General features: G+C 34.7%; 1 protein-coding gene and 1 non-coding gene across 15 annotated transcripts in view; both read left to right on the top strand.

The window, feature by feature from the left end:
- GTDC1 (glycosyltransferase like domain containing 1) overlaps positions 1-27,880 on the top strand; it is a 671,515-nt gene that overhangs the window by 145,981 nt on the left and 497,654 nt on the right. The gene's annotated exons all lie outside the window — the stretch shown is intronic.
- On the top strand, positions 3,312-3,418 carry LOC141510351 (U6 spliceosomal RNA). Its single transcript, XR_012474848.1, has one exon. It is a non-coding gene; the product is annotated as a U6 spliceosomal RNA (small nuclear RNA).

The raw sequence follows: 27,880 nt of genomic DNA, 5'->3' as shown, positions 1-27,880 counted from the left end.
AATTTTTAAGGACTCCATCTAGTTTTCCAAATACTATATATAGAATTATAATTAATGTTCTTTCAGTGTTTTGTAGAATTCAATTGTAAATCCATCTGGACTTGGGAATTCTGAAGCACATCTTTATCTGGACATTATGTTGGCACGGCCAACTTAACATGTACTAACCAACTTGTTAATTTTCTTCTAAAGATCTTTCTTCTTTGGACTTCTATTTCTTGAAGTAGCACCACCATTCCTTAGTCTCCCACTTGTAAATCTCTGATGTTAATTTTTACTTTTTTTGTCACTCTTTCTTCAACCTCTTAAACCCAATATCTTAACTCTACCCTACCACTTTTTCCATTATAGTACAAGTTCTTATTCCCATCAACCTGGATTCTTATAATAGGCTCTCATTTTCAACTTAACTTCCAAAACTTCCTGTCATCCTCCATATCACTGAATATCACATTTTTTTCTTATTCACAAATCTTTTCATGTTAATCTTTCAAAATTCCTCCAAGACTTAGCTATTACCTATTGAATAAAGGTCAAGTCTCTACTTTTTACCTCTACCCTGCCTTTTTTTCTTCCCTCGAACTGGACACTTCTTTGTCCCTTGGAACACAAACCTTTTGCCTTATCATTTTCCTTCTTTTATCTAGAATGAATTCATCTCCATTAATTAAATGAAACTCAACTAAATAAATAAAAATTTCCTTTATCCCATCTCTCATTTTGTAATTATGACCTATTCAGTTTCAGGCTTCCCTTAGTACTTTGTTTTGAACTCTCTTATTTATTACATGAGATCATCATAGGATCATAGACATAAAGCTAGAAGAGACCTTAAAGGCCTTCCACCACAACCCCTTCATTTTACAGATGAGGGACTAAGGGCATGCAAGGTTAAGAAACTTGCCAGAGGTCATAGGCATAATAAGTAGCAGAAGTAAGAAATATTTGTTATTTTTGTTTTATAACTAATGATGATTATGACAAATTCCCCTATTTGACCATAAGATCACTGAGGAAAGGAATAATTATAGAAACTTGGTTTCTTTCATGGCATGTGATGCAGCATTTTGCACACAGTACTTAATCAGTGTCAATTAACCTGGATTGAGACATATTCCTTTAGTGATAGAATCAGCCTGAGCTTTTCAGACTCTACGACCACTGGATGCTTCTAGTTAGGTGTATTGTAGGTTTATCTTTGTTAAATAAGATGATTTTTCATAAAATGTGTCAGAAAAATCTGTGAGGGAGGTTTTAAGTTTTGAGTCAAACATCTTTAGTTAAAAATTTATTGGATAATTTTCATTAAGTTGCTTTGTGAAGAGTGAAAGTAGGGAATCACTTAATAATAAACAAAGAATTTCCATTCAACTTAATATGCCCAGACTTTTGGTTAAACAAAATTATTTCCTAATTCTTGCTTTACAGAGAATGGCCTAAGTTTGTGAAAAATACATATTGGTTTCATTCACAGGACAAAGTGATTTGTAATATTTTATTTTGTATATATTTCTGAAAAGGATATCTTATTTTTGATAACCTCTCATGACTAAAAGCATATTAAATGACTGCCATCTGAGTTGGTATTTTAATATTCTAAAAATTTCTTCCTAGAATGATGGCTTACTCTTTTTTTAGTCATTCTAAAAGACACATCCATAGAACACCAAGAGATCATCCCTACATCTCCTTGCCTTGAGGCAGAACTGATTTTAACTATCCTGGAAGAAAGTTATCTAATCCTTCCTTTAAAATTTCCAGAGGGAACAATATTTCTTTTGAAGCATGTACTAATATCTCAGTACTCTCATTAACACAGAATTCTTGTTAATGTCCAACCTGATTCTCATCTGTTGCAATTTAAATCCATATCTCTTGTGAGATTCATAGTAGATAATCACAACTTTCTACCATCTCCTATGTCATATCCTTTACATGTTGTGTGATTTCTCACAAATCACTCCTTTTTCATGCTGGTAGAGGTGTTAGTGTCTTAATTACTAAAGTAACTAGTGCAAAAGTAGAATTCATCTTTAGTCAGGAAATGTACCCAGATAATTGGAAATCAAATTTTCTGAGTTCATAGTCATGGGAAAAAATAAAGGAATACTTTTTAATCTTCAAAAACAGTCCTGAGAGAAAGAGTTGTTACTCATTTACTACCTAGGCAAAATTTTTCTTTAGATCTGTAGACAAGACCTTTATAGCTACTGAGACGTCTTGAAAACAAAGATTCTAGAAAGGACCACTTTGAAAACATAACTGTGTTTGAAATTTCATATATTCTACTTTGTATTGTATTTTTAAATATCTCTAATGTAGGGTTTAGTATTTTAGTGATTCTTTATACAGCTTTGTTTTTATTGCTTTAATTTTGCCACTTTTTTCAGCCAACTTAATTCCTTGATGCTTGTATAATCCCATGATTCCATGTGGGTACAATATTCACGTGGTAGATGAGATTACAGTTCATCTCTTTTTGTTTTTGCTCATTTCATGCTATAAATTGCCCTACAGGGTCCACCCAGAATTCTGGAAATCTTTCTTTGGGCATTTTATTATTTTTGTGGTCATTAGCGTGACACTTGAGCCACCTATATCTGTTTGGATGAGCATTTTGCCATCAGGTTATCTCCTCTTCCAGTCATATATGTCTTTGAATATGAATTTCTTTCTTTTTCTCTTTCTGCTGGCCTTTGAAATACTCATAATTCTGATTATATGCTGCTCATGGCTTGTAGCCATCTAATATCACTGGGAGAATCAGGAGGCAACCAGGTGGTACAATGGATAAAGTGGTGGTCCTGGAGTCAAGAAGACTAGTCAAATATAGCCTCAGATAATTGTTGTGTGACCTTGAGCAAGTCATTTAATATCAGTCTGCCTCAGTTTCCTCATCTGTAATTTAAAATATTACATGCCTACCAGGGTTATTGTAAGGATGAGATAATATTTACCAAAGTGTTACATAAATGTAGCTGATATTAAAACATTGTATTTTGGGGAGCAGCTAGGTGGCACAGTAGATAGAGCACCAGCCCTGGAGTCAAGAGGACCTGAGTTCAAGTGTGACCTCAGACACTTAATAATTACCAGCTGTGTGACTTTAGGCAAGTCACTTAATCCCATTGCTTTGTTAAAAAAAAAAAAGATGTACTTTGGTGGGAGGGGGGAAATATTGGAATCTTTGCTCTGATAACATCAGTATCAGCTTGCTAATGAGGAAGAAAAAGAGGGAACTATATTGCAACTGATGATTAATATTGATAAGCAACTAATTAGCTATTTTAGGTTTTAAAACTATATGTACAGTGCTCGCTTCGGCAGCACATATACTAAAATTGGAATGGTACAGAGAAGATTAGCACGGCCCCTGTGCAAGGATGACACGCAAATTCATGAAGCGTTCCATATTTTTAAGCAAGATTGGGGGAAAAATGTAAAACTCAAATAATATCTTTAATAAAAAAAATTTAAATTTAAAAAAGAAGGTATACAGTAAAAAAAAACTATATATACAGAAAGGGTGGAATATGACTAGCTAGCTAAGGATAAATCCTAAGGAGCAGTAAGATTTAGTAGACAGAGTCTAGTATTTGGTTTCTGCTCTCTCGCACTATTTGTATGACTGCATATAACTCTTTTGAGCTTGTGAATTTATTTAATCAGTCATACACAACTAACTTTCCAGGGATTTTGTGAGAAAAGAGCTTGTTAACCCTTAAGCTCTATATAAATGTGTGTTATTGATATTATTGCCACCATCACATCACCATCATCATCATCACCACCACCACCACCTCCACTAAAAATGAAAATGCTACATTTCAAGGTACCGAAAACATAGATTGGATTGCTGAGTTATTCTCAGTGGTCTTTGAAAAATTGTGGAGAATGATGTTGGGTTTTATAGAATTATTTTACTACCTTTCTAAAAAAGGTGAAGAAGGAGGATTGCTCAAATTACAGGAAAATGAGACTGACTTTGTCCCTGGGCAAAATTCTACAACATATTTTTAAAGAGGTTAGTTTGGGGTGGGGTACTTAGGGAAATGATTGCTATTGCTAACCAGTTATCCCAACCAGAACAAGACTAACTTCATTTTTTGTGTTTGTCATTTTTACAAGACTCTTAGATAAATTAATACCATTAACCTAGCATATTTGATTCTAGTAGGACCTTTTACAAAGTCTTTCATCATAAATTCTTCAAGACAAGATAGAAAGATAAGACCTAGGTCATTAATTTTTAGGTAGATTTGAAATTGGTTGAATTGACCTGACCCCCCCCCCAAAAAAAAAAGAAAGAAATTCAGGGTCTAAATAAACAAGATTCACCAGTAAATGATAGGTTGGTGGGGGAAAGTGGACTACAAACTCTATGCATTAACAGTATGATATAGTAAAAAAAATAACTTGTAGTTTTTGGACTCCATTGATAAAAAGTCAGTCTGCAGAATGAGGTTTGTATCTGAACTAATTTGTTTGTTAGACAATTATCCTTTGTTCTGTTTTCACTTGTGTTTATAATGTTTTGGGAATGACACTGAGGAGCTAGACAGTGATCAAGAAGCTCACTATTACTATGTGTCTAACGTCGTATTAGTATACAATGACAAAAACATATTCCTGCCTACTATGATGGAACTTAAATTCTGTCATATCATAGAAACTGAAGTTCAGAACAGGAAACACTTGGTTATAGAACACTGTGACTGTCTTTTAAATTTTGATGGGTTGCCTTCTAGTAAAAGGTCCTTTGGATTTGCAGGTAGATGAAGCAACAATTCAGGTGAATGTAATATATAATATGATGTTTATTTGAGAGTTTCAAAACAGATGTGTGAAATCTTAAGGGGAAGCTTTTTTATTACCCTATAGCTTAGGGAAGATTTCATAGAGGAAATGGAATTTAAACTGGGTTTTGAAGGAAGGATAGGAATTCAGGAGGGGGATGAAAGGCTTTTCAAGAATAGGGAACCACGTGGGATAAAAGAAAGATTTGGAGGAAGGAGAGAGAAAAGTAGACTTTGCTTAGGGCCTAGTGTATGTGGAGGATATTAACATGAAATGTATGGAAAAGCTACTTTCTACTGTATTAACAGGTAGAAAGTCTTGCATTTTGGTGAGAAGTTTAAACTTTACCCTGGAGGCAATAGAAATTTACTGGAGAGTTTCTGATTGGAGTAATATAACCAGATTTGTTCTCAAGGAAGCTGATTGTAGCACTAGTGGGAAGGAAGAATGGATCAGAAGAAGGAGAGACTGGGAAGATCATTCAGAAGTTTGGTAATAACTTTGCTAAGTATTAAGCAGATTCTTTTCTATGGTAGTAGCAGTGGGAATAGATGGGAGGGTGGGGAGAAGCTTGTGTGGCAGTGTCATTGACAGCACTTGGTAAATGAACAAATATGAAACAAGAAAGAGGGAAGAGATAGTTCTAAGAGAATTTATCCCCAAGAAGACTTAGGAAACCGAGTAGATGATGCTGGGGCACAAATTATTCTATCAGTCAACAAGCACTCCTGCTATCTTCCAGATACTGCATAGGTAAGTGCTGGGAATACAGAGTCAAAAATGAAATTGTCTTTGCCTTCAGGGTGGTTACTTTCTATTGGGAGAAACAACTTGTGTAAATAGATATGGTGGGAGGGGGATGAGGAGGTGAAGGAAGGCACTAACAGCTATGGTGTGATCTGTAAAGGCCTTGTATAAGATGTGGCACCTGAAGAGAACTTTGGAAAAAACCTAGGAGATTGTAAGATGGAAATATAAGAAAGGAATAGATTCTGTAAATGACAGGTTAGTCTTTTAAAAGGTATGGAGTTGGAAGATTGAATGTTGTGTCTGAGGGTCAGTTAGCAAGCTGCCCGTTTTGTCTGGAACAATCAATAAATGAAAAAGCATAAATTAAGTATTTGCCACATGCTAGATATTGTTCTGGGGTTACAAAGAGACAAAAAGCTAGGCAGTTGCAATACAAGGACCTCATTTTTTAATGAGGGAAAACATACAGGAGATTCCAGCCATAAATTAGATGGAAAAGCTAAGGTAGTGATATTTAGTGCATCTTCAAAGCAGGTGTTAATGAGAAGTATGGAAAGGTAGACTGAAACCAGGAATAAGGGTATCAGAATGAATTATACAGTTGGTGGGGAGAGAGAGGGGTGGAGAAGATAATGACTTGAATTTTGAAAGGTGCTGATGTACTGAAGGAAGATGGAGATGTGTGTTGGGGCAGCTAGGTGATGTGATGGTTACAGCACCAGCCCTGGAGTCAGGAGGACCTGAGTTCAAATCTGATTTCAGACACTTAATAATTGCCTAGCTGTGTAACCTTGGGCAAGTCATTTAACCCCATTACCTTAAATAAATTAAAAAGAAAATGAAGATGAATATATATGAATCTTGAGATCAGAAGGAAAGTCATGAAGGGTCATATATTTCGGGATGTTTTGCATTGAGGTGACAATTGGAGATAAGGGAATGAGTGAGATTCTCAAGGGGAAGAAGGTAAACTGAGAAAAGAGGAGGAGCAAAGACATATTTTTGAGTCCCCAAATCCTTATACAATGAGTTTTTCCATTGTAGGCATTCCATTGTGTCTCAGGAAACATCAAATAAAAGCTGATAGCCCACTACCTGGGCTATCAGTTTCCACTTCGCTATTTCCCCTTCACTGTTCCTTTTAGTGTCTAGAATTTCCAAAAGCATTCTCTCCCAAAATATTAATGTTGCTCCTTATTCTTCTTTTGTTTTCCTAAGTCCACCTGGGACCTGATGATTTCTCATGCTTTCCATGTTCTCTAGAGAGGGTGGGGCAAAGGTGAGAAACTGGCTAGAGTATGCTGCAGATGATTGCTATCATTTAAGAAATAGGAACCCATGGGGGGGGGGTCAGCTCTCAAGTCAAGTTTTAGTGAACCTTTTGGATCAGTATTCTTATTAAAATAGTGATGGTCTTTTCCACAACTTTCTGGGTCATTAACTTTCAGCACCTATTTCTTTTCATCCTATTTGATAGACTGAAAATGTCATTGACTAGCAGAGGTATGTTTATTGATTTGTAAAAACTGATAATCTCTATTAATTACAAAGGTTGAGGCATCAAAACCTTCATAGTGCTTCAAGAAAAAAATTCTACCTTTTACTTGTTAAATTTAATTATGAATGAATATTTGCTCTTTAATTTTAATGCAAGTATATACTTCTTTAGGATTCCCCTCATCAGGGTCAGTTTAATTTTTTAAGGCAGTAAAACTAGGATACTCACTTATTTGTGAAAGTGAAAAATTTGTAATGTTCAGGTTGACTTTTGAGCATAGCTTAACAAGAAAAATCTCTTTATTTCTCATTAGCAGATTCCTGCTTCTAGAACTTCAAGCCCCAATAAGTTTTGTCATAAAGATTTTTTGTAGCCTTAAAGAAGAAAGAATTGGAATTCTCAATCGTGGCTACTCTGGTGGGGGTCAGAACAACCTGTAGTAGATAAAGCTGCATCTTTACTTCTGCTAATGTATAACTAATTATACTGTTGTAAGACATTGAGAATAATAGGAAAATTAAAACAATGTTTTAAATCTACTATGAACAGGTATATGTAAAAAATATCCTATGTTAGTGGCTGGAAGTATGAATGCCATGTGAACATTTATATAATTAGGTAGCAATTTATACTGCAGTTCACCTTGCTGTTTTTCTAGCTATCAGCTATCTTCTTGATTTTGGTGCTAAGAAATTGGTTATCAGATCAATGTTATTATATAACCTTCACTGTAATAGAAATTCCCTCTTGTACCTGTAAAAACTCATTTTTCTGACTATAAACTATCTGTAAGTTTACTGCAAGGTCAGAGTACTAATATTAGAGGTCATAAGCTTTGGGATAGTAATTCAACAGGATGTAATAAAGTTTGGGTTTTTTTTAAAGCTATATAGGGAATTTTCTTGAAAGTTGGAATTATTGTTTTAGACATTCCAAGTATTGAATGTTAATATTTATTTTAAAATATAGGTAATTATAAAATTCATTAATTAGTTTATATCATATTCCTAGTATAAAATAAATTATAGGTTTGCTTAAAGTCTTTTTATTTATTGCCTATTAAGTAGTATTTTATTTCCCCAAAATTAATTTGTAGAGAAGTTTCACTTAGTTTTTTTCACATAGGTTATTGATTACACTGATATAGACTGTTATTCTTTCTGAATATCTCAGTTCAGTTTCCAAATTATACTTTTTTATATTGAGATATCATGCAATGTGATTACATCAAGGATTAGTGATTTTTTTACTTGATATTTTATTTTTCCAAATACATATCATGAAAGTTATTTTTTAACATTCATCCATATGTACATATATATATATATATATATGTATATATTTTAAGTTACAAAGTTTTTTCCACCCTCCCTTCCACCCTTCTCCCCTCAGCGGCGACAGTCAGGTTAACATCGTACATATATATTTTTGATAAACATGTTTACAGATTAGTCACTTTTGGTTTGAGGAATTAGGATTAAGGGAAAGAGATGCATAAGACATAATTTTTATAAAGTGTTCATCAGATTCTGAAGGATTTTCTTTTTTTTTTTGTCTTTTTTGTTTTTTCTTTCTCTGGATGCGTATAGCTAGCTCTCTGAACTGTTGAGAGGAGCTGCTTCCATCAAGGTTGATCATCTTATGGTGTTTTTGTTAATGTATACATTGTTCTCTTGGTTCTGTTCTCTTTGAAGGCTCAGCATCAAATCCTGTAAGTCATTCCATGCTTCTCTAGAGTCCTACCACTTATGTTTTTTTTTTCATAGAACAATAATATTTATAGTATTCATATATCATAACTTGTTTAACAATCTCCAGTTGATGGACATCACCTCAATTTCCAATTCTTTGCCACTATAACAAGAGCTGCTATAAATATTTTGGAAAATGTGGGACTTTTCCCATTTTTTATGATTTCTTCTGGATATAGATCTAGAATTGGAATTGCTGGGTCAAAGGGTATGGACAGTTTATTGCTCTTTGGGAATAGTTCCATATTGCTCTTCAGATTAGTTGGATGAGTTCACAACTCCACCAGCAATGCATCAAAGTCCTAATTCTCCCACAGTCTCTTCAACATTGATCATTTTCCCTTTTTTTTCATCTTGGCCAATCTGATTGGTTTGAGGTGATACCTCATTGTTGTTTTAATTTGCATTTCTCTAATCATTAATGATTCGTAACATTTTTATATGATCATATATAACTTTAATTCCTTCTTTTGAAAACTGTCTATTCATATCCTTTGACCATTTAACATTTGGGGAATGATTTATAACCTTATAAATTTGATGCAGTTCTCTCTGTATATATTTTAGAAATGAGACCTTTATCAGAACTCCCAGTTGTGAAGATTGTTTTCCAGCTTTCTGCTTTCTAATTTTAGCAGCATTGATTTTATTAGTGCAAAACTCTTTTAATTTAATATAGTCAAAACCATTCATTTTGCTTTTTATAATATACTCTATTTCTTATTTGTCCCCTTTCTATAGTTGTGATAGAAACAGTATTTCTTGGTCTATTAATTTATCTATGATCCTGCACTCATTTTGACCTTATTTTGGTATAGGGTGTGATATGTGGGTCTATGCCTAAATTTTGCCATACTGTTTTCCAGTTCCCCCTCATTGACAAATGTGAGTTCTTATCCCAGAAGCTGATGTCTTGAATTTGTCAAACAGATTGCTGTAGTTATTTACTTCTGTTTCTTTTGAACGTATCTTAATCTACTGATTCATTATTCTATTTCTTAACCAGTCCCAGGCACTTTGAAGGCTGCCACTTTAAAGTATAGTTTTAATTCTGGTAGGCTACCTTCCTTTCCTTTTCTTAAAATCAGTTCCCTTGCAATTCTTGCCTTTTGTTGCTCCACATGAATTTTATTACTATTTTTTCCTAGTTCAGTAAAATAGTTATTTGGTAGTTTGATTTGTATGGCACTGAATAATTTAATTTGAGTAGAATTGTCATTTTTATTATATTAGCTCAACCTAACCATGAGCAATTGACATTTTTTCCAAGTATTTAGATCTGACTCTATTTGGGTGAGGAGTGCTTTATAATTGTGTTCATATTCTGGGTTTATCTTGGAAGGTAGATTCCCAAGTATTTAATGTTGTCTCTAGTTACTTTAAATGGAATTTATCATTCTATCACTTGCTCTTGGGGTTTCTTGTTCATGTATATAAAAAATGCTGATCATTTGTGTGGGGTTTTATTGCCATGGAAACTTTCTCTTCCTATTTATCTAGGTAGGTTTTTTTTTTTTATGGCAAGGTTATGGGGTTAAATAACTTGCCCAGGGTCACACAGCTAGATCATTATTAAGTGTCTGAGTCTGCATTTGAACTCAGGCCCTCCTGACTCCAGAGTCAGTGCTCTATCCACTGTACTACTTAGCTTCCCCCTAGGCAGTTTTTAACTAAGTTGATGTCTTTTTTCCCCCTTAATAGTATTCCCCTCCTCAGTTACATATAGAGATAGTTCTCAAAATTCATTTTTGCAAAATTTTCCCCTTCTTCCCTAACCTCCCTTCCTTCCTCTCTCCCCAAGACTTTAAGCAATCTGAAATAGGTTATAGTACTCATGTTAAGCATATTTCCATATTAGCCATGTTATTAAAGAAGAATCAAAACAAAAGGAAAATCACGAGAAAGAAAAAAACAAATAAAAAAGTGAAAATGGTATGCTTTGATCTTCATTCAGATTCCATAATTCTTTCTCTGGCTGTGGATGCCATTTTCCATCATAAGGCTTTTGTAATTTTCTTTGATTACTGTATTGCTTATAAGAGTCGATCATAGCTGAGCATCACTCAATTTTTTTGTTACTGTGTACAATGTTTTCCTGGTTCAGCTCACTTCACTCAACATCAGTTTATGTAAGTCCCAGTTTTTCTGAAATCCACCTTTATTTTTTTTTATCATTTCTTATAGCACAGTAGTATTTCTTTCCAACCATATACCACATCATATTCAACCATTCCTCAAATGATGGGCATCACCTCAGTTTCCCAGTCTTTGCCACCACAAACTCCTATTTTTATGATCTCTTTGGGGATACATGCCCAGTAGTGGTGTTGCTGCACCATAGCATATACACAGTTTTATTGACCTTTGGACATAGTTCATAATTGCTCTACAGATGGTTGGCTCAGTTCACAACTCCATCAACAATGCATTAGTGTCTCAGTTTTCTCACATCCCCTCCAATATTCAACATTTTCCATTTTTGTCAAATCTGATGGATATGAGGTGGTATCTCAGTTATTTTAATTTGCATTTCTCAAAATAATAGTTATTTAGAACATTTAAAATAGTCTATTGATAGCTTTTATTTATCTGTCTGAAAACTGCCTGTTCATAACCTCTAACAATTTATCAGTCAGTATTCCCATAAATTCTACTAATTTCTGTATATATTTTAGATTTGAGGCCTTTATCAGAAACACTGGATATAAAATTATTTTTCTCCAGCTTTCTTCTTTCATTCTTTTTTTGTGGGGGAGGGCAAGGCAATGGGGTTAAGTGACTTGTCCAGGGTCACATAATTAAGTATTTGAGGTTGAATTTGAACTCAGGTCCTCCAGACTCTAGGGCTGGTTCTCTGTCTACTTTGCCATCTAGCTTCCCTCTGCTTTCCTTCCAATCTTGCTTGCATTGATTTTATTTGTGCAAAACATATTTAATATAATATAATATAATATCAAAATTGTCTAATTTGTATTTCATAATATATTCTATCTCTTGCTTGGTCATAAATTCTTCCCCCTTGCCATAGATCTGATTGGCAAACTATTCCTTCTTCACTAATTGGCTTGTGATATCTTCCTTTATGTCTAAATCATGTGCCTATTTTGAACTTATGTTGGCATAAAGTGAGTTGATAAGTCTTAAAACACAGAACGGTTAGATGATTTGTCTACAGGGGTTAAGTGATCTTCCAAAAATATAACAATGGCCAGAAATTTGGAGTTGGAAGCAGGAAGACCTAAGGTCAAAATACATATTAGCTGTATTACCTTGGACAAATCACTTTATTCCTCACTAAGACTGTAAAACATAAATGTGTGCCAGACAACAGATAGATTTTTCACAATGTAAATTTTTTTTTTTTTAGGTTTATGTTTTTTTGCAAGGCTGTGGGGTTAAGTGACTTGCTCAAGGCAACACAGCTAGGTACTTATTAAGAGTACTCAGGTACTCCTACCTCCAGGGCTGGTGCTTTATCCACTTTGCCACCTAGCTGCCCCCACAATGGGAATTCTTCACATAAATGAAATCATAGGTTGAAATCAGAGGAAATGATTTAGGTATAACTCTGACCTATGTGGCAAATTGCTTGAATTTTAAAAATACATTAAACTTTTTAGTTGACTTTTTTATATCCCCCTTAGATTGAAACTTTGATTTCATTTGTTTAGGAAACTGTTAATGAAGAAATTTACTTTACCACTGTAGCCTGATCTGTATATAAATCTGTAATTTATATTTTTTTTTGCCTTTTAACATTTTATTTGTTTTCCAATTATGTACCGTAGTAATATGTATTTATCATTTTTGTAAGGTTTTGAATTTTACAATTTTTCTCCCACCCTCCCTTCCCCCACCCCATGCAGAACTGCCTGACAGTCTTCACATTGTTTCCATGCTATACATTGATGTAAATCGAATGTTTTATAAGAGTAAACATAACCCCCCCCCCAAGAAGATGAGAAACCTCAAGGAGAGAGAGAGAGAGAGAGAGAGAGAGAGAGAGAGAGAGAGAGAGAGAGAGAGACAGAGAATTGTACTTCAGTCTGTGTTCAAATTTCAGTGACTCTGTCTCTGGGGTGAGTTACTTTCTTTATCATAAGTCTGCCCGAGAAGTTGCTTCAATATTTTTCCCACAGTTGCTATTACTAGCTATGCCTGCACTCTATTCCTCCCCACTCTCATTTATTCTATTCTCTCTCTCCTTTCAACCTGGCCCTGTCCAAAAGTGTGTTGTATCTGTGTACCCTCTCCTTCAATCTTCCCTCTCTTCTATTACGTGTACCCCCTTCCCTCCCCTCATTCCCCCTTATTCCATCCCTTTCTTCCTACTTTTCTCTAGGGTAAGAAAGATTTCCTCACCCAATTAAGTATGTATGTTATTTCCTCTCTGAGCCATTGTGGATGAGAAGGAAGGCTCACTCATCCCCCCTTGCCTTCCCCCCCTCCACTCCATTGAAAAAAGCTTTTTCTTGACTCTTATGTAAAATTTATTAGCTTTTTCTTCCATCTTCTTTCCCTTCCTCCCAGTACTTTCCTTTATCACCCACTGACTCCATCTTTTTACTATATTATGTCATTATATTCCACTCCTTCCTGTGCCCTGTGTATATATTCTCCTTCTAACAGCTCTTATAAATGAGAAAGTTCATATGAGTTATCAATATCTTCTTCCCATGCAGGAATACAAAGAGTTCAACATTATTAAATTCCTCATAGTTAGTCCTTCTCTACCACTCCCTCTATGGTTCACCAGAGTCCTGTACTTGGAGGTCAAGCTTTCTGTTCAACTCTGGTTGTTTCAGTAGGAAAGGTTGAAACTCCCCTGTTTCATTGAAAGTCCATCTTTTCTCCTGAAAGAGGAAGTTCAGTTTTGCTGGGTAGTTGATTCTTGTTAGCAAACCAAGATCTTTTGCCTTCTGGAATATCATATTCCAGCCCCTGCGAGACCTTAATATAGATGCTGCCAAATCCTCTAATCTTGACTATGGAGCCTCAGTAGTTGAATTGTTTGTTTCTGGCAGCTTTTAGAATTTTCTTTTTGATTTGGGAGTTTTGGAATTTGGCTATAATATTCGTGGAAGGTTTTTCTTTTGGGATCTCTTTCAGGAGGTGACTGGTGAATACTCTCAATTTCTGTTTTCCCCTCTGCTTCTAGGATCTCAGGGCAATTTTGCTGCATATTTCTTGAAAAATAAAGTCTGGGTTCTTCTCCTATTCGTGGCTTTCAGATAGCCCAATAATTTTAAAATTATTTCTTCTGGATCTGTTTTTGAGGTCTGTTGTTTTTCCAGTGAGATATTTCACATTTTCTTCTAATTTTTGGCTTTTTTTGGGAAGAGTTTTATTTCATCCTGATTTCTTGCAAAGTCATCAGCTTCCTTTAGTTCCATTCTGCATTTGAGGGAGTTATTTTCTTCAGAGAGCTTTTTTAATCTCCTTTTCCAGCTGGCCAGTTTTGCTTTTGAAGGCATTCTTCTCCTCATTTGCCTTTTGTTTTGCTTTTTTCCATTAGGCCTAAACTGGTTTTAACATATTATTTTCTTCATTATTTTTTTTGTATATCTTTCACCAAGCTGTTGATTTGGTTTTCATGATGTATCTGCGTCACTCTCATTTCTCCTCCTAGTTTTTCCTCCACCTCCTTTAATTGCTTTTCAAAGTCTATTTTGAGTTCATCCATAGTCTGAGCCCATTTTCTTTTTCTCTTGGAGGTTTTGGACAGGAATTATATACCATAGTATTGTCTTTTATTGTCAACTGAGTATGTGTTTTGATCTTCCATGGGACTAAAGTAATTCTCTATGGTCAGATTCTTCTTTTTCTGTTGTTTACTCATTTCCTCAGCCCAAGACAGCACTTCCAAGGCTTTGGGGTTTTTTTGGGGGGGGCACCCCACTGCAACCTTTATTCCTCCAAGGTCTTATGCTCTCTTGCCTATGCTTTGATATGTAGATGCCCCCACCCCCAATATTTCCCTCTGTCCTGCGGCTATAAGTAGGATCCTGCTATCTTAGTATGGAATCCAAAACTGCAACCTGGATCTGAGTGTAGGCTCGCAGTAGAGTCCTACTACCAGGGAGAGCAGAGAAATCTCTGCAGTCTTCGCTGACCCCTTACCGTGCAGATTCTCACTGCAGATTCTGCGTGGGTACTCCTTACTCCTCATGCATTCTGGTGTAGCAGAGTTCTCTCCCCACCTGTTTAAGCTGTTCCTTGTGATTTCTGGCCTGGGCTGGGCTGGGCTGCACTGGGCTGCACTGTACTGTGCTGCAGCCCAAGCCTTTTTTCCCACCCTGTCCTGGTGAAACACATCTTTCCCACGGAACTTCTAAGTTATCTCCAACTGGGAAAATGTATCACTCAGTTTTTCTGTGGGTTCTGCCCCTCTAAATTTTGGCTAGAGTCATCATTTATTTGTTTTTTTGAGTTTGTGGGGGCAGGAGTTCCCAGGAAATGCTTCCTTCTTGCTGCCATCTTGGCTCTGCCCCCCTGTAATTTATATTCTTATGGAATTGCCTGAGATACTAAGAGGGTAGGTGACTTGGCTGGGGTGACAAAGCCTCTCAGTGTCAGAAGCAAGAATTGAACCCAAGTTTTCCTGAATCCAAGGCTGAATCTAAGTCCAAAAATGCCAAAATGATATCTTTTTTTTGCAAGGCAATGGGGTTAAGTGGCTTGCCCAAGGCCACACAGCTAGGTAATTATTAAGTGTCTGAGACCGGACTTGAACCCAGGTACTCCTGACTCCAGGACTGGTGCTTTATCCACTGCGCCACCCTAGCCTCCCCTTGCATTAGTTTGGAATTCCACAAAATCTTTTAAATTTTATATAATCAAAATGATCTATTTTATATTTTGTAATGCTCTCTATATCTTCTTTGGTTCCAAATTCTTCCCTTATCCATAAATCTAACAGATAAACTATTTCATGCTCTATTAATGTGCTTATGGTTTCACTAATTCTTAGTACAATGCTAAATAAGAGATAAAAATATGCATCCTTACTTAATCCTGATTATATTGGGAGTCCTTCCAGCTTATCCCTATTACGGATAATCCTTGCTGATGGTTTTAGTTAAATAGTAGTTATCATTTTAAGGTACATTCTGTTCACCCTATGCTTTCTAGTGTTTTCAACAGGAATAGTGCTGTATTTTGTCAAAGGATTTTTTCCCTAGAACTATTGAGATAATCATATGATTTCTGTTGGTTTTTGTTATCGATATGTTCTCTTATGCTGATAATTTTCCAAATTCTTAAACCAATCCTCCTATATTCCTGGTACAAATCCCACCTTCTCATAGTGTCTGATCCTTGTGATATATTGATATAATTTTTAACTAGTGTTTAATTTAAACATTTTACATTAATATAGTTATTGGGGAAATTGATTTTTATTTTTTTCCTCTGTTTTGATTCTTCTGGTTTATGTCTCAGCACCATAATAGAAATTAATTAGTATTCCTTCTCTTCTATTTTTCAATAGGTGAAGAATACTATTTTTATAGTATTGTGATTAATTGTTCTTTGACTACTTGATAGAATTTGCTTGTGAATCTTTCTGGTCCTGGGAATTTTTTTCTTAGGAAATTCATTGATGAGTTGTTAAATTTCTTTTTTTCTTAAATTGGGTTATATATTTAATTTCTAATGTTAAGCTGGCCAATTTATAGTTATTGTTTTGTCACTTTTTATTCTTTTCATTTACATGTCAAATATACAGGCATATAATTGGACAAAATAGCTTTTAACAATTGTTTTAATATCCTCTTTATTGGTGATAAATTCACATATCTTTCACTTTTGATACTAGTAATTTGGTTTTCTTCTTTCCTTTTTTAAAAATTAAATTAACCAATGGCTTATCTATTTCATTGTTCTCCCCCAGATCACTTTCTGGTTTTATTTATTAGTTCAATGGTTTTTCTTATTTTCATTTTATTAATCTCTCCTTTGATTTTCAGGATTTCCAATTTGTTGTGTACTTGGAGATTTAAAGTTGTTCTTTTTCTGTTTTTTTGTTGTTGTTGTTGAATGCTGAATTAATTGATAAACCTTTCTTCTATTTTAGAGATATAAATTTACTAATTACTGCTTTGGCTGCATTACATAAATTTTGGTATGTTACCTGATATGAAGTTATTTTTTCCATGATTTATGCTTGCTTATTTTTAGGATTAGATTACTTAATTTCAAGTTAATTTTTATTCTCTCTTTCCATTGTCTATTATTGAATGTCATTTTATTACATTGTGATCTGAAAAGGATGCCTTTATTTCTGCTTTTTTGTATTTGATTGTGAGATTTTTATGTTCAACTTTTGTGTAGTTTTTATGTACTACTAAGAAAAAAAGTATATTCTTTTCTATGCCCATTCAGTTTTCTCTAGAGACATAGCTTACCATATTTTTCCAGAATTTTATGAACGTTCTTAATTTCTTATTCATTCATTCATTCATTCATTCATTCATTCATTTATTTGTTAGATGTATCTAGTTCTAAGGACAGTTAATGTCTCCTATTTGTACAGTTTCATTATCTATTTGCTCTATTAATTCAATTGACAGCTTCAAAATTTTAGATGCTATACCATTTGCTGCATTTATGTTTAATATTAGTTTAACTTCATTGTCTGTGGTAGCTTTAAGCACGATTTAGTTAGATCTGTTTTTGCTTTTGCTTTGTTTGAAGCTACCCCCTGCTTTCTTTACTTCATCTGAAGTATAATGAATTCTACTCCATCCTCTTATCTTTACCCTGTGTGTATTTCTCTGCTTCAAGTATGTCTCCATTTTGCTCCCTGATCCCTTTTGTGAGTTCATCCCATTCACATTTATAGTTATATTTGTGTATTTACCTCTATGCTATTTTTCACATTTTTATCCTCCTCTCTTCTTGCATCATACCTTTTCCTTCCTCACAAACGTTTTTATTTCTGAATACTGCCTTCTCCAATGTACCCTCCCTTTTATCAGTCCCCCTTCTATTATCCATGTCCCTTTTACTTCCTTATAGGATAAGGTAGATTTCTATTTGTGTATTTGTCATCCCCTCTGAACCAATTTTGATGAATAATGTTTACTCTTTGACTGCTTCCTCCTCTTGCCCCTACCTCCCCATCTTCCCCATCTTCCCTTGTATTATAATATATCCTCTAATAACTGCTTTGACTGTATCTCATAAATTTTTTTTTTTTTTAGGTTTTTGGCAAGGCAAATGGGGTTAAGTGGCTTGCCCAAGGCCACACAGCTAGGTAATTATTAAGTGTCTGAGACCGTATTTGAACCCAGGTACTCTTGACTCCAAGGCCAGTGCTTTATCCACTACGCCACCTAGCCGCCCCATCCCATAAGTTTTGGTATGTTGTCTCATTATTGTCATTGTCTAGGATGAAATCATTAATTCTATCTATAATTTTTTTTTTACCCCTTTCATTATACTAGCTCTTTCATGCTTCTTTTATATAAAATAATTTTATCCCATTCAGTTTTCCCCCTTCTTCTTTCAGTGCAATTTTCTTTCTCACCTTTTTTTTGTTTTTTATTTTTTTAATATCTCTTCAAAGTTATCTTATAGCCACACCCTAACTACATATATGTCCTTTTAATTACTCTGAAAGTAATAAACTTGTTACAATTTTTTTTTGCCATATAGAAATATAAACTTTAACCTTAGTGAGTTTCTTAGGTTCTCTTTTTTCTTTTTTTTATTTCGTTTCTCTTGTATTTGAAAGTCAAATCTTTTATTCAACTACAGTTTTTAATTAGAATTGCTTGAAAATTCTTTCATTAAATATCCATTTTCCTTCCTGAAAGATTATATTCAGTTTTGCTGGCTAAGTGATTCTTGATTGTAATCCTAACTTTTTTGCCTTCTGGTGTATCATGTTGCATGTATTCTTGTTCTTTAATGTTGAAACTGCTGAATCCTGAAATCCTGAGTATAGCTCCATGATAATTGAATTGTTTCATTTTGGCAGCTTGCAGTAAGTACTCTCTTCTCAATCCATCTCTGAGTTGTGGAGTTTGGCTGTTTTGTTCCTGGGAGTTTTCATTTTAGAATCTCTTTCAGGTGTTGATCAGTAGATTCTTTTACTTTCCTTTTGTCCTCTGGTTATAATATATCAGGGCAGGCTTTTTTTTTTTAATAACTTCATGAAAGAGTTGTTTAGGCTTTTATTTATTGGTTTGTTTTGATCATGGTTTTCAGGTTTGAAATTGTTATATTTTTCTCTCCTGAATCTGTTTTCTCGGTCAGTTATTTTCCAATGAGAAATTTCACATTTTCCTTCTATTTTTTGTTTTATCCTATCTTTTTAATTTATTTATTTGTTTTTTGCAAGACAATGAGATTAAGTGACTTGCCCAAGGTAACACAGCTAGGTATTATTATTAAGTGTCTGAGGCTGGGTTTGAATTCAGGTCCTCCCAACTCCAGGGATGGTGCTCTGATCCACTGCACTACCTAGCTGTCCTCTTTTTAAAAAAAATATTTATTTGGTTTTGTTTTATCCTATCTTGTTGTCTCATGGAGTCACTATCTTCTACCTGTTCCATCCTAATTTTTAAGGAATTATTTTCTCCAGTGAGCATTTGTACTTTTTCCATTTGGCTAATTTTATTTTTTAAAGTCATCTTCCTCAGTAAAGTTTTGTACATTTTTTTCCATGCTATTGAGTCTTTTTTATGAGTCTTTTGTATTACTCCTCTCATTTTCTTTTCTCAGTTTTTCTTCTATTGTCTAATTTGCTTATTATAATCCTTTTTTTAAGCTCTTTTGGGAATTTTCTTTGATCCTTAGAACATAAAGCTAATTTGAAACAATTGTCCTCTTCTAAGTTTATACTTTGATTTTCCTTGTCTCCATAGTAACTTTTTTTTTTTTGCAAGGCAAACGGAATTGTTTTGCCCAAGCCCACACAGCTAGGTAATTAAGTGTCTGAGGTAAGATTTGAACTTAGGTACTCCTGACTCCAGGGCTGGTGCTCTATCTACTGCACTGTGTCACCTAGCCTCCCCCATCGTAACTTTCTATTATCAATTTCTTTTATTTCCCCCTCATTTTTTTTTTTTTATTTTTTTTTTTTTTTTTTTTTTGTGATTTAAGTGTTTTGGACTCTAGTCCTGTACTGTCCCAAGCTTTTTGTTCTAAGGCTCAGGGCATTAGTGCTGGCTTTCCTGGGCTTCAGGGCTTAGTTGTTTGTTTTTTTTTTTCCACTAGAGAATAGGCTAACCTTCTGACTTGAACTTGGGGTGGGGGCTCCACTTGGCATCCCCTGGATGTGAGATTTAGTTGGTGGTCTGCCTCAGGAGTGGGGCCATTCTGCTGAATTACTATAGTAACAGAGTCCAGGTTGGCCTTGGAGGAGACTGGGTTGTTATGGAAACAGTATTCCTGCTGGCAGGTACCAGGTATGAGGTCTTGCTCATTATCCCTTGGGTGGGTCTTCGCTACTGGTCAGCAATGTAAGCAGATACCTGTGTTTGGGCCTTGCTATGTTGTACAAACTGCTCACTTCCCTGGTCTGAAGGAGGATAGTATCTTGTGGTGGATTATCTGAGGCTTGCTACAGGACTCCTGCTGTGAGGATGGCTGTGGGTGCTCTTGGGCCTCACTTAGCTCCCATTCAGTGAGAGAGATCTCTCCTTCCATGCTTGTATACTGTCTGCTTCTAGATCAGTTCAGCCACAATTTTCTAGTTATTTGGAGGGGAATTTGGAGGGCTTCAGAAGATTCCTTTCTCTCCATCATCTTGGCACCAGAAATTGGAACACACTTTTAATACTAGTTTACTTGTACGGTCAAAAACTATATGTCTTTTTAGTTAAAGGATTTTAAGAGATTCTTCTGCACACTAAATAATTGTCTTTTGGATAACTAGAATTTTTACAGTTAGATATTTATTCTTTTGACTTCAGAGCTAATTCTTTGTTAAAATATAAATGTCCCTGGGAGAAATAACCCATTTGGTCTTATCAAGCATTTACTGCTCTTGACTTTAGATAAGATTATTAAGTTTTTCTCTGAGAGTATGATTTGATTGAAGGGAAGGGAGGAGGAAAGCCAAAAGGGCACCTTCAAATAAAGGTTAGCCATTATGCAAAAAGCTTCTAATTTTTGCATTGCGAAAAAACCAAGTTTCTTTGCTTGCTTCATAATTTTGTTTATGAACTAACCTATAATCCAGTTATACAGGGTCCTGCTTGGCCTACATTGCTGAATAGGTATTTCATAATTAGCATATTTTTATATGCAAATCTTAAACTAAAATAGTTTTTAAATACTCAAGAATAGTTTATCTTGAAAAAATTCCATCTAATCCTGCTTTTACTAATAATTTTTTAAGTAAACCTTTTATTAATAGTGCAAGATAAACTTAAACCCAGCTAATGTCCAGATGTCATAAACACAATGAAAGGAAGTTTTAATGTGTGAACATTAAAAAGACAGGTGCACCAATTTTCTGCTTCCTTATAACTTTTTTCTTAGGTTGGCCATTTGTTTTCTTTCATTTGAGTTAGTAGATAGTCATTGAATGGTTTTTACTACATCTTCATGTAGAATAGGTAAATTGTTTGCTACACAAGTTGAAATCAACTGCCCAAAATATTTAGTGGGTTATAGCCAAACTATAAATTATATTCCATATGAAAGACTGAATTCTCTTTGTCTTTAGAATAAAATACAAACGCTTTTGGCATTTAAATCTCTTCACTATCTAGTCCCAGACTGTTTTTTTTTCAGGTCGATTTTACTTTATCCCCCTTCCATATTCAAATTAAACTGATTTCTTTAGTTGCTTTCAAGGCATAACAGCTCATCTTGACTACGCCTTTATATGGGTCATGAGGTCAACAGCACCATGCTTAGTATACAGCAGATACTTAACATATTCTTTATTGACTGATTGAATTCAACATGCTTCACCTAAAATAAAGCAAACATCAACTAATTCAAAGTTGAGTAAAGGTGTTCTCTCCTCCCCTCCCTCCCTCCCTCCCTCCCTCCCTTCCTTCCTTCCTTCCTTCCTTCCTTCCTTCCTTCCTTCCTTCCTTCCTTCCTTCCTTCCTTCCTTCCTTCCTTCCTTCCTTCCTTCCTTCCTTCCCCCATTCTTCTCTCCATCCCTTCCTTCCTTCCCTCCTTCTTTCCTTCCCTCCTTCCTTGTGCCCTGTTCAAACAGAATGACCAACTATTCAATTTACCAAGTCTCTCTATCATCATAAGAGAACTTTTGATTGGAATTACAGTTTTATTAGTTTTACCCCCCTCATTCCTGTCTTAATACTTGTTATATTCTATAACTTTCTCAAGTATTGCCATAAACTTTCTATTAGAAATCTTTTTATTTCTTCCTTTTTAAAAATATTTCTTTCTTTTTCAAGTATATTTCTTCCCCTCTCCTGCTCAGGGAGTGTCATCCTCTAAAATAGATTTTTAAAAAAGAGAAAATGGAGAAAGGTTTAGTAAAATTAGCCTATATATTCATCAAGTCTGAAATTATATTTGATATTTCCTTACCTACAGTCCTCTGAAAAAGAATGAAAGATGGTGAATTTTCTCATTTGATTTTCATATCTAAGCTTATTTATTTTCATTACATAACATTAGTTTTGTTTATATTGTTTTTTGTTATTAACTTTTTTTTGTAGCAATAGAGTATGTTGGTCTCTGGGCTCTGGGCTCTAACTTCTTACTCTAACCTGATCATATAAGACTTCCTGTGCTTTCTTAAATTTCTTATTATATCCATTGTTTCTTGTGCTGTAGTAATAAGATTTCATTATTTCACTTAACACATCTCATTTATTAGCCATGCCAAATCAACAAGCATCTACCCTGTTTGTCAATCCTTGCTGCCACACAAGTGTTGCTTTATATATCTTGTGTACTGGTGTACCGGTCTTTGCCTCCTTGTTGGTATATGGCTGGCAGCAGGAGCTCCCTATCTGATTGCTGAAAACCTCCACTTATATCATCATTAGGCAATTGTTTTTGTCTTTTTATCTTTCCCTTCTTGTACACTTCTGTAGATGAATTTTTTCCTTGTTGCTATCCACTCCTCTGAGGTTTCAACAAATTGCCCTATAGAGAGGGAATCTGGGACTCACTCTCTCCTATATATTGCCCTTTTTCCACTTTTTATGAATATTTGTTTCTTTGAGACATCTCATTTTCATTAGACTAGTCGTTAATCTTTTCTTGAAGACATTCTTTTAATTTTAACTTAAAAATTTAAATAGGACTTCACGCTTGATTTTATTAAGTTTTCATCCTTTGTGTTTAAGGAAATGACTGCATTTCTAAGCCAATGTGAGAAAATATACAGGTGATTTTAATCGCTTAATGTATATTAATGTGTGGTAGAAGATAGGTAAACCTATGACCCTTGGACTTCAGGGGCAAATATCTAGAAGGAAGACAAAAAAAGAGTTCAGAAGAAGAGAGCCCCTTCATTATTTAAAAATCAGATCCAGGGATTTTTCCTTAAGAGCAAGTATTTTTGAACTTAAGGAAGAGTCTTATCATGTTAGAATACCTTTAAATCACCAGTAAGAAAATCCAGGCACTTGATAATGAATTTTTAGGAATCTTTCAGGAAGGTTCTTACAAAGTAATTATTAGCATTGCTGACTGAGCTTTGGAGTCACAGGTGTTATATAATGGACTTCTATTTTCAGAGGCTTAGTCAGAATCAGAATAATTGGTTCAGTCCTTTCCCTTGTGAAAGGACAGGAGTTATACAAACAGAAGAATCAAAAAGATATTTTCCCTCACAACCCCATTCAAATACTGTTTTTTTTGTTAATATTACAGATTAAAAACACTTTTTTTAAACTTTCTCATACATTTTGTAGCAACCTTGAGTTCAGTTTCTCTGACTTGTAAATGTCCCACATTATTAATGTTTTAATTTAATAAATATTAGATCCTTAAGCCAAATCAGAATTTGGCTGTTCAGTCTATATAGTTGCACAAAGATTGGTTGGTTTAGATAAATTCCTATGATTATCCTTTAGAATTGAATATGTTTTGAATGTATTTGTGTGAAAGAAATGACTTTGAGCATTTTGACAAAAACTATTCTTCTTATAATTATCTACTGGGATGGTCTTTGGTCATCAGTTTAGCTATGAAGTAGAGAAATCAAGATTTTTCCAGAATGACAGTAAGAATGATCCACCCTCCTTACTGATTTAGTTGTAATTGAAGTTAGTCCTTAAGGAAACCATGAACCATGTCCCACCTGGGAAAGATTCTAAGTTATATTCTCTTTTTAAAATGAGTCAGACTGTTTATTAACTAAGACTATTAATTATTCTAGCAAAGGGGCTCATGATCCCAGATATACTGCATATACCCACTGATTAGAAGAAAAATAGGAAATTAATTAACTCCTAGGCCCCCTTGCTCTATTCAAACAGATTATTTGCAAAGTTTCCAAATTACATGGACTAGAGATAATGAAGATGCCCAAGTCTGAGCTTTGGCTTTGGCAGTTCAGTAGGAATGACTCTGTGGCTCTAAGGTCTCTCCAGTATTAGACAAAATATTTATATCAATGGAATGTCTCCTTGGAAAATCAGTTGATAAAGAGATAACTTAACAGTGACAGACAAGGCCACTAAGTAGATGCAAGTCATAGTTCTTGCTCCAATCAAAAAACCTCGAGATATTTCTAGCTATCTTTTTTACTTGGGGGCATTTGCATACCATGTCAGACTAGACAAGCTTGTGTTTCCTTTGCATAAATTGTGGTAGACATCAGACCCTTCAGAAAGCATAGACAGTTGTCTATGAATCCCTTTTCTTCACTTATGAGTTTGACTCCAAAATAGCTGAAGGATTTTAAAATGCCAGGCTATTATTACCAGATTGACTCTTTTTCTTATAATAGAGATAGCTAATAATACGTCCCCTGTCATGCTTAAAAATAGTGATACATCTCTCCTTACTCCACCTATTAGTCCCAGATCCACTTGATTTTTAGTCTGTGTTGAGCATCTGAGCTTTTTAAAGTTAACATTCAGTTTTGAGTGCCCTGAACTCCCTAACCTCTTATGAAGCAATCTTCCCCAAACCATGACATTATTAAAATCTTAAAAGACACATGATGACCAGAAGCATTGTCATTTAAAAAAATCAACTTGTAACAGTTATGCTTATTTCTTTTTTGTATTTTATATTTTGAATAATTCCTTTATTTGGGAAAATACCCAATTAATACATATTAAAAATTAAGTAAATTTAAGTAAAAATTTAAATTTCTATTTAAAGAATATTATATTCTATTATATTCTGATGTTGCCAGGAGGAGAAAAACATTTACTATATGGTTCTTTTTTCTAAACTATTTCATGTAGATAATGAGATATCCATTCCATTTCTCTAGGATCTAACTTTGAATCTTTTTTTTTCTTTTTTGGTCCTATAAGGAATTGTTTGTATCTTCTCTAGCTATTCACCTTATTTACTTTTTTCTTCAGATCCCTAATAGTTAAACTTTTGGAAATTATTTTCCCATGGTTACAAAGCTCACTAAAATAGTTAAATTTTTTTTATCTGTTTGTAACCTAAATGGAAGCAGCAAATCCAGTTAAGTCAATCTCCTAAACTCATCTAGGTAATATCAGTTGGAATACCAAAAGAATATTTGCTTGGGAGCTTAGCTTCAAATAGGAGACTAGAATAGAAGGCTGAGTTCTCATTACAGAATAGTAGTTCTTTTATTTCTTCTTGTTTTCCTATCTCTTTGCCCAGAGAAGCTATTCCAAACCTTCCTTTTTCTTCTCAAGCTTCTCATACCTTTTCTTTCCTCTTCTCTCATCTGAGGCCCTCACTTACTATCTTATTGATAAAATTAAAGTCAATGTCAGCTCCTTCAACTTCATTTCAAAACCCCTTGATATCATCTCTCACCTAACTCTAATCTTTATCAGTGAGATAGTCCTCTTCTTTTCCAAGACCAGCCCCTTTCCTATACTCTTTGTCTTATCCTCTCCTGACTTCTCTAAAAAACACCATTTTCTGTTATCTCTTATCTCACCATTTCTCTATCTCTCTCTCTGTCCATCTTTCTATCTGTTTAATTTTCCACTTGTCCTATTTCTTGGTTTCTTAAACCATTTTGCTTTTGAATATTCTTCTTTCTGTCCTTAAAAAAATTCCTTTAAGGGGTGGCTAGGTGGAACAGTGGATAGAGCACCTGCCCTGGAGTCAGGAGTACCTGAGTTCAAATAGGACCTCAGACACTTAATAATTACCTATCTGTGTGGCCTTGGGCAAGCCACTTAACCCCATTTGCCTTGCAAAATCCTTAAATAAAAAGGCCTTTACTTGACTTTGTTTTCCTCTCAAGTTATCATTCTATAATTCTTTACTCTTTTTCCCTTTCAACCAAATCCCTGTAAATAGCAATCTATGTTCTACTTCTACTTCCTCTTTGGTCATTCATTTCTCATTCCTTTGTAATCTAGCTTCTTATTCTAACTGAAAGTACCTTTTACAGAATTTGAAATAATATAAAGAATTTTTATAAGTCTTTTCTCAATTTTCAACCAGCTTTACCTTATGGTACTGCCTTTGACCTGTTGACCATTCTTTCTTTACTCTAGGATACTTCTTCCTCTAGGTTTTTACAACACTATTTTCTCTCCTAGTTCTTCTCCTGACTGCCCAACTATTCCTCCTCAGACTCTTTTACTTCTTCATTCTTTTTTATTAAAGATTTTATTTATTTTGAATTTTACAATTTTCCCCCAATCTTACTTCCCTCCCCCCCATCCCCCACAGAAAGCAATTTGTCAGTCAGGTCACACAGCTAGGTAATTATTTAGTGTCTGAGGCCAGATTTGAACTCAGGTACTCCTGACTCCAGGGCCGGTGCTCTATCCACTATGCCACCTAGCCGCCCCTTTCATGCTTCATAGTTAAGCATCTTTCTAAAAACTTTGTTGTTGGCCATTTTCTGTCCTCTATATACTATCTCTCTGTGTCTTTCTTTGTGTCTTTGCCTGCGTCTTTTTTTTCTCTTACTGTCTTTCCCTCTTGCTTTATCAGTTGCCACGAATTTAATTTTCATTTCTTTATAGATGATTCCATCCAGTCTCTTTTCTGAGATTCTTTCAGTTTGATATTTTAGCCTGGATGTTCCAGAGACATCTAAGGCTCAATATATCTAAAACCAAAACTCATCATTTTCACCAAACCACCCTTTTTGTGTCAAAGGTATTATTATTCTAATATTCTCCCAGATTCAAATCTTAGTATTTATCCTTTACTCTACCTCATTTTACATATCCAGTGTCACATTTTTCTATTTCTACTGCCAGAGTCAATAAAAAAATGTCCATTTTGGGGAAAAGACAAGTTCAGTTTTGAATATGTCCTTTTCAAAGTGTCAACAGGACTTCCAGTTGGAATGTTGAGCAATCTCAGTCTGATTTCTTACCTCCTCTCTCTACTGTGACATTCAGAGTCTACCAGTGATCTGATGACCTTATCTAAATATCTGCTATATTTGATACCACTGATACCCAGACTTCTAATATTATTTCTCTTTTCAGCTTCCATGACACTGATTTCTTATGGCTTTCTTCTTAGCAGAGTCACAGCTTTTACTGTAGGCTCCTTTAGAGTGTCATCCATCTCTTATTCACTCCCTATCATTGACCCCCCACCTACCCACCCAGAGCATGGGTGTCCTCTAAGGATCAGTCTCAAATCCACTCTTTTTCTCTCTCAACATTCTTATTCTTGGTGATTTCATCCACTTTCAAGGCAATGTATGTGACTTCCAAGTTTATATAGCCAGTTCCAGACACTTATGAACAAACACCTTGTCCTGTAATACCAATTGCTTTTTGAATATCTTGGATATATGTTTAGTATCTGGGACTGAGATTTTATATATATTGGATTCCAATCCCTTTATTTAAAAAAAGGAAGAGTAAGAGAGGGGAAACATAAAATATGACTTAATGCACTTCCATAATAATAATTAACATTTATGTGATGATTAAAAATGTATGCATTACCTCCTTCATTCCTCCCAATCTTGTGAGGTCAGTATTATTATTATTAT

The sequence above is a fragment of the Macrotis lagotis genome, chromosome 1 (assembly GCF_037893015.1).
Source record: "Macrotis lagotis isolate mMagLag1 chromosome 1, bilby.v1.9.chrom.fasta, whole genome shotgun sequence".
Classification (NCBI taxonomy): Eukaryota; Metazoa; Chordata; class Mammalia; order Peramelemorphia; family Peramelidae; genus Macrotis; species Macrotis lagotis.
This window is presented reverse-complemented; position numbering and strand designations above follow the sequence as displayed.